The sequence below is a fragment of the Pelodiscus sinensis genome, chromosome 1 (assembly GCF_049634645.1).
Source record: "Pelodiscus sinensis isolate JC-2024 chromosome 1, ASM4963464v1, whole genome shotgun sequence".
Taxonomy (NCBI): Eukaryota; Metazoa; Chordata; order Testudines; family Trionychidae; genus Pelodiscus; species Pelodiscus sinensis.
In genome coordinates, this window is record NC_134711.1 from 301,175,412 (window position 1) to 301,181,411 (window position 6,000).

Sequence of the window (6,000 nt, forward strand, 5' to 3'; positions counted from 1 at the left end):
TGGAGTGATAGCAATAGGATGAAATTTAATAGTGAGAAGTATAAGGTTACGCATTTAGGGATTAATAACAAGAATTTTAGTTATAAGCTGGGAACACATCAGTTGGAAGTAATGGAGGAGGAGAAGGACCTCCGGATTCCTGGTTGATTATAGAATGATTATGAGCTGCCATTGGACATAGCCATGAAAAAGGCTAATACGGTCTTGGGATGTATTAGGCGAGGTATTTCCAGTAGGGATAAGGAGGTGTTAGTGCCATTATACAAGGCATTGGTGAGACCCCATTTGGAATATTGTGTGCAGTTCTGGTATCCCATGTTTAAGAAGGAGGAATTCAAACTGGAACAGGTTCAAGGAAGGGCCATAGAATAATCTGAGGAATGGAAAACCTGTTTTATGAAAGGAGACTCAAGGAGCTTGGCTTGTTTACCTTATCCAAAAGAAGGCTGAGGGGGGACATGATTGCACTCTTTAAATATATTAGAGGGATAAATACCAGGGAGGGAGAGGAATTTAAGCTTAATACCAACGTGGACACTAGAACAAATGGATATAAGATGGCTAGTAGGAAGTTTAGATTTGAGATTAGACGAAGGTTTCTAACCATTAGAGGAGTGAGGTTCTGGAATGGCCTTCCAAGGGAAGTAGTGGGGGCAAAAGATCTATCTGGCTTCAAGATTAAACTAGATGGGTTTATGAAGGGGATGGTTTGATGAGATAACATGATCTTGGTAACTAATTGACCATTCATTATCAGTGGGAAATAGGTCAATGGAAGGATGATAGGCATTACTAGAGAACTTTCTGGGTGTCTGGCTGATGAGTCTTGCCCACATGCTCAGGGTTTAGCCGATCGCCATATTTGGGGTCAGGAAGGAATTTTCCTCCAGGGTAGATTGGCAGAGGCCCTGGAGGTTTTTCGCCTTCCTCTGTAGCATGGGGTACAGATCACAGCTAGAGGATTCTCTGCATCTTGGGGTCTTCAAAGTATTTGAAGGCTTCAATATCTGAGATATAGGTGAAAGGATTATTATAGGAGGGGTGGGTGAGATTTTGTGGCCTGCTCTGTGCAGGGGGTCAGACTAGATGATCATAATGGTCCCTTCTGACCTTAAAGTCTATGAGTATGGTCGTTGTTGTGTACTTATGTGCTTTAATGGCTCTGATCTTCTGGTATTCACTCTTCAGCCTCTTAAGGCACTCTCCCGCACTAATCTGGAAAATCTCCAGAGCTGGCAGCTTTCTAGCTATCTGTTGATATGTGTGTGATCATCCCTGATGCTTTTTCTGAAGTCCTCAATTTCGCTAGCCTTGCACCAGAAAGTCACCAAAACCTGGCTATGCTCCCATGACCACAAAGCAGCTTGTTTTCTAAAAGGCTTGATTGGTTTACTTTCCATTGCAAACCCTGAAGGCTCACTGATAGCATGCTTGCACATTGGTGATCAGAAGAGAAAGTGTTAATGCTGCCCTGAGCATAAGAACGGCCGTACTGGGTCAGACCAAAGGTCCATTTAGCCCCGTAGCCTGTCTGCCAACAGTGGCCAGCCCCAGCTGCCATTTGCCATGGATGGGGTGACTTCCATTTTCAAGACAGTGGATTGCAGATTGTTCGGATGAAGATGACTAAAGAACTGTCCCATGAAATTGTGGCTTATTTCTGGATAGCTCCTGGGACCTGTGACACTTCAAAGCAATAGGGTTAGGGCCCTGAGTCCCAGCTTGTCTCAACTTGGGCCCTCCAACCCTGGATCAGCAAAATTGCAGTGTAGATGGAAGAAGGATTAGTCTTGAGCCCATGTTCAAGCATGGGCTTATGTTGCAGTGTAGAATATAAGCAATATACCAAGTAGATGACATTTACATTTTCCTAAGTGTACTTACCTGTCAGAAGTTTGAGAGTTTTATTTAAAAATATGAATTTGTTTACAGAAAGTTATTCTACGTGGTTATATAATCTTGCATTTCATCACGACACAATAAGGGAGTTTTATATTAGTAACAAAAGTAAGATTTTGCCATTTGTATGGTCATTGTTTAGTAGAGTGCCAGCAATTTACATCAAAGCTTCCAAGCTCTCTGGTTCAATTAAAAGGGTATATTGGAGCACTGCAGGTGGTTACATTGTAGAATGCTTCTCTCCTTCTCAAATCACCCCTCAGTAACCCTGCACTCTTTAAACCAGTGGTCCTCAAACTCTAGGGTGCTCTCCACAGAGGATGCAGAAGAACATCTAGGGGGTACCTTGGGGCCTGGCCTAGCCCTCATGAGGGGCGAGGAGGGAATGCCTCCCATCCCCACTCTGGCCCTGCCCAGGGTCCCAGCTGCAGCCACAGTTCGACTCCCAGCCCCCAGCCACAGCTCCTGGCTCCTGCACCTGGCCAGGGATTGGCCCCTACTCCTGGCGCCAGCTCGGCCCTTAACTATTGTTTTGGTTCCCAGCTATAACTCTGCTCTAAGCAGCAACTTGCCCCTGCCTTGGGCCCCAGCCGCAGACCCCGGCCCAGACACGATTCCACTCAGGAAAGGTGGGGGAGATCACATTGCATTACCAGTAAGTGGGGGCATGAGAGTAAACGTTTGGGAATCACTGCTTTAAGCAGAATCCAGAAAGGGGACAAATATCACACCTTTTAAATCAAAATCACAATTTTGATTTTAGTGTCAGGCCTGATGATATCAATGGCATGGCTATTTTTGAAAGCTCTTGTGGTACAGCGGTTAAGTAGAGACAAGTAAACACATACTAGAATCTACTGCGTTGCTTGGAAACATACAACTTGGGAATGCAAAATCATATTAGCCTAAAGCAGATCTAAACTTTAACAGCATTTATGCGATTCAGGTGCAAATTCTGCTTCTCAAATGAAATTATACTTTACATATATAGCATTCTGGGAGGAGGTGCCTCCGGGGTGTGAATATAAAGACTAATAACATCACAACGATGAATAATGATATGATAAACTATTATAGATTTATTTAGCTTTCACACTGATTCTCTAACGCGGCAACATATGCATCAAATTCACCATGAGAAAGAGAGGATTGAAGAATTCAGAGGACTGATAATGGAATATAGAAGCTCAGATTCTCTGATCCAGCGAAGCTGTGTTTATACAAAACCAAAATGGACTCATAGCTTGTTTTGAGGCACGTTCATTTTCCCACATATCCTGGAGCCAGCTCAGCCCTCAGCATGTCAGAGCAGCCTCAGGGCTGCTCTAATTTATACTCAGCTGCCTGTGGCCTGAGGTATTAATTTGGCAAATAAACTGGTAGGTTTAGAGTGCCTGCAAAACATAAGGGCTACATCTAGACTGGCATGATTTTCCGGAAATGCTTTTAACGGAAAAGTTTTCCGTTGAAAGCATTTGCGGAAAAGACGTCTAGATTGGCACGGATGCTTTTCTGCAAAAGCACTTTTTGTGGAAAAGTGTCTGTGGCCAATCTAGATGCGCTTTTGCGCAAAAAAGCCCCGATCGCCATTTTCGCGATTGGGACTTTTTGCGCAAAACAAATCTCAGCTGTCTACACTGGCCCTTTTGTGCAAAAGGGACTTTTGCCCGAACGGGAGCACCATAGTATTTCCGCAAAAAGCACTGATTTCTTACAGTAGGAAGTCAGTGCTTTTGCGGAAATTCAAGTGGCCAGTGTAGACAGCTGGCAAGTTTTTCCAGAAAAGCGGCTGATTTTCCGGAAAAACTGGCCAGTCTAGACACAGCCATTTTGTTACATAGGACCTATGTTTTAGGCAGCACAGTCTTCATCTTTCCAGCTGCTTTCCTTTCTAAGCAGAAGGCTCCTGCTTAGAAAATGTCATGTCTAGGACTCTGATTCACAAAAACATGTAGGTACTCATTTAAATGCATCCTTATTCAGGATAGCACATAAACATAGGCTTAAGCCCCATTTGCTTCAATGGGATGTGCTTTAAGTTAAGCACATACTTCTTTGTGATTAATTTTTTATTAATTTTGACAAACAAATGATAACAAATATAAAAAAGTAAATGGTTTACAGCTTGCATACATTATCAAATATCACATATTTCACAAGCTAATAACATCATGCAATTATACAACTTCACAACTTGTCAAAGCTACAAAAGACTATACAGAAAAACAGACATTATTATTAAATCATTACTTGTTAAGGTGAAATAACGAAAACAAACTATACACAAATAAACAAACCAGTAAAGGAGCATGAGGGGTTCCCCAGGGTGAGTGGGGAAAGAGGGAGGAAAAAAGGAGAGAAATTTGATAGAATGGAAGTCTGGCATTAGTTCATTGTTTGAGCTATCTCAACATTCTTTATCAAAACTTAACAAAACACTGGGTTCAAAGTTCTCCAAATTAACGTAATTACTCTCTGTCTACACCAATAGGTTATTCTTTCTTTCACTGCTAACTCTTAGAAGATCTAGCCTGTGCTAACCTGATCATAAGCCATACCTCTCTATCATCATACAATCATGTGCTTGATAATCATTGCAGCCCTCAAGAATCAAATTCTCTGTGGTACAGTTATGCCCCACATATAAGAAGTTCATAAATGCCAGTAAAAGAGATGTAACGGGGAAGTAAACTTGGTATAAAACAGAGCAACTACTCAATCACTGTAGGCTAGTGGTTTTGAAACTTAAATCATTGGGCTCCCATTCTTTGTGTCTATAGTAATTCACGCCTCCCCTATCCCCGCCCCCAAGTACATATATCCAGCTCTGAAGGCAGATCAGAGAGCAGAGGCTGCTGGCCAGGCACCTAGCTCTGAAGGCAGCATGACACCAGCAGCAGCAGCACAGAAGCAATGGTGGCACTGTCAAAAGTGATATTTGTCAGTATCATTGTTCAAAGCAGACTTTGTGCCCCATTGCCACCTTTACGTCTGAGCTGCTGCTGACAACCGGGCCATGCCACCCTGGGGCTGGCACCAGGAGCCATGCCACCTTCCAGCAAGGAATTGGGGGACAGAAAGAAAGCCCAAGCCTGGAATTCAGCTCTCAGTCCTGGGGAGGTGGTGCTCTGGCTGACCGCTTTATCCCCACTTCCTGGGTGTGCACAGCCCTTCTTTCAGGAGTCTTAATCACTCAGGGCTGACAGCCTGAACTCCTAATTAAAAAAACATACAGCTCACACCTCCATTGACATATTCCCACACCTCCCTTGAGAGGTATGTACCAGGGTTTGAGATTCTCTGCTGCAGGCTATTTAAAAACATTCTGTTTCTTGTGGTTTTTGGTACAGATATTCTCTCTCATCAACCTTGTCATGAAATTGAGTTGGAAATTTAATAAAAAACATTTGCGCCCTTGGTAACATAGATGCTGGAACTATGGGTTCTAGGGTTGCTGCAACACCCTATGATTTCCATTATATACAGGATTTACAATTTGAATCAAGAGCTCTCAGTGCCCCCACTATAAAAGTTGTTCTAGGAGTCCTGCTTGGTAAATTCCCTTGCTCTTTTAACGGCTGATCACCATTCAATCTCATCTTTTGCGATACTTTGAAAAATCATTATCTTATTTCATGGCAACTCCCAAAACAAATCATTTCCCCCCACATGCTAACAGCATTTTTTTTTCTTTTGCAGTAAATCTGAAAAATTTGACAACCAAAGGACAAGATTTGGCATTTGAGACTGACTTAGGAGTCAGGGACAAATGGGCTCTCTCTAACGCAAATTTCAGCTCATCTGTCAGGCTGAGCAATTCTGAAAGCAGCTGGGAATTGCCTTTTTTCTGCTCCTCTAGGTATGCCCATAATTCTCAAATTTCAGTGAGACCTTCCCTCAAGGTCTGCCACTTTAGATTTAAGAGAAGATAAGTCTAGCATGTTTCTCTGCACCTAGGCAAAAAGCCCTTGTACCTGATATTCCACTGATGATATTCTCCCTTTTTGAAGAGACTATGTAAGTGCTTGCCAAGAGGAGTAATTGAGATAACAAACAGATGTATTTTGGCCCTGATATCTACTGTATCTGCAGCAGTTTTCT